Genomic DNA, 2,403 nt, shown 5'->3' with positions numbered 1-2,403 from the left:
CCTTGTCGAGCCCAAACCGGAGCCCGGCCTCTCCGCGGAGTACAAGGAGATAGCCCGGCGCGGCTTCTCCGACAAGGACGATCTGCGGTGGGCGCGAGACGACTACCTCGGGATGGAGATGACCCGGCAGACCTGGGCCCTGGAGGAGATCTCCGCCCGCAAGCGTGGGCGCGAGGACGAGCACGGCATCGTCGTCCTCGACAGCGATGACGACGACGACGCCCCCGGACTGTCCAACCCGCCACGCCAACCGGGGGAGGGATGCAGCAGGGATGGCGGCGGCGGCGGCAGAGACGACGATGACGACGACGGCGACTACACGCGGTTCTACCGCCTCCTCGGCATGTAGAACTGCAAAGGCAGGCGGCGGGCGGCGAGCGGCGAGGTAGACGGCGAGGAGCGGCGATGGAGACGGCGGGAGCAGCCCGTGCTAGTTTTTTTTTTCTTTTTTTAAAATATGTTTAAATTTGAACGAACTCGCCGATGTTTGTGATAAATTTGAGCCATATTTACACCGTATTTGATTTTTTCAAAAAAACATGGGCGCCGCGACTGGGGGGCATCACGTTCCCAGTGCGCGGTTTAGCGCCGGTGCGCCCCCAGGGGGCGATTTTTAGCCCCTCCTGGGAGGCCAACGGCTGAAGATGCTCTCATATACTCCAAGGACAATTTCGAAGTCTATGTCGTCTCTTCCGACCACCACCACGCACCCATCCCATTCATGCACGCACCCATATATAGCTAGGCGTTGCCGGACGATGCCGACGGAGGTCGCCGTGCGTACGTGAGGACAAATCTGAGACGGCCTTACATTGGTTAGCTGGGGTACGCGGCGCGCGTGCAGCGTTGTTGACTTGCTCCCTCCATCTCAAAACGGCCTTAATCATCTTATCCCTGTGAAACAACGACCTTATATTCGTTAGCTGGCGTACGCGCGCGTGGTGTGTTGTTGATAGTATACCAAGACGTTGATGCGTGTGTCTTGTTCAAAAGAAGAAGAAGAAACTTTGATGCGTGTGCCAGGACAGCTACCATTCCATTGATGCATTCATGCACTGCCAAAACCTCTACGAATGTGCCCTGAATCTGATGGAGCGTGGGGACGAACAAAGGACTATGTCACAATTCGTCTCCATGTTCGGATGCTTAACTACCGGCCCATAACTTAGTTGTCCTACACCTTCAAAACAAAAAAAACTAGTTGTCTTACGCGTGCGTGACTTCCAGAAGATACCGTTGGATTTGCATTCAGAAAATGAAGCGTATGTCGGCATGTGGTTAAACGCCAAACAGTTTTAGTCATTTTGTTTCTTTACTTGTGACCGATTTTCTTTGAGTTTTCCGTTCAACTGTTTTTTTCTCTAAAATTTAAGTTGATTGATTTCTTTCCAAACTATCACCAATGGTACTAAGAAATAACGGCATTCCTAAAACTCAGTCGATTGCAGCATCTAGCCGTGCACTTCATTGCAAAATAAGTACGCCGATGTCACATGACTTGGACTTTGTTAAGTCTCAGTCGACTGAGCTCTAGGCACATCCAATAAATAAACAATAGAATATCTTAGAATGGGAAACATGCGACGATCTACGAATAACCAAGCAATCACAGCATGATAGTGGCTATAATGGGATTAGTTAAATAATCCTTAAATACCATGATACAACAACCATTATTTTATCTCTTTTCTTTAACTTCCCTAAAATCACTACTGCAGAAAAAGTCATAGACACCAACAAATATTATTCAAGGATTATTTAATAATTCATCGATACCATGAAATACAATCACCACTATGATTGCCTCTAGGACATACTTTTCAACAAATTTCTTCTCCGGCGTGGTACCGATACAATAATCCAGTGGTTCTCCGCCTCAGATCATAAATATATTTCAGTGGCAACAACTAAAAAAAATCTTTGTAAATAGATTGGAGTCCAATATATATTGAGCTGGTGGTAGAAAGGGGTAGCAGGGTCGCAAGATGGAGCCCAAACACATCCTTGGCGATTGCGTGATTGGCATGGGCCCACATTTGCTCATGGCCTTCCCCTTTGGAGGGTCATCGTCTTCCAGGATGTTATGATATCATGATTGTTTTGAGCTCAGGAACATTCTTGAAGGCAGTGACATAAAACATGCAATTTTTCCCTGGTAATTATGAATAGGTTTGTCCAAAGAATATAAAATATTGGATTAGATGGTGACAAACACAAATATAAATTCAAAAGTTATAGTTACGTCTTAGACATTTCATCCGGTGCACCACATGGAAAATGGTGGGTGAAATGAGTAAAGCTACACATATGGAGAGTATACGGGGGTTTGACGGGTACATTCAACATGGCAGGTTTGGATTGGGTTTCAGTTGGGTGAATCGCCCACGACGCCAGAATCAGAGG

Source organism: Triticum dicoccoides, chromosome 1A, assembly GCF_002162155.2.
Source record: "Triticum dicoccoides isolate Atlit2015 ecotype Zavitan chromosome 1A, WEW_v2.0, whole genome shotgun sequence".
Lineage (NCBI taxonomy): Eukaryota > Viridiplantae > Streptophyta > Magnoliopsida > Poales > Poaceae > Triticum > Triticum dicoccoides.
The sequence above is the reverse complement of the archived record's forward strand: the minus strand, read 5'-3'. Positions refer to the sequence as shown.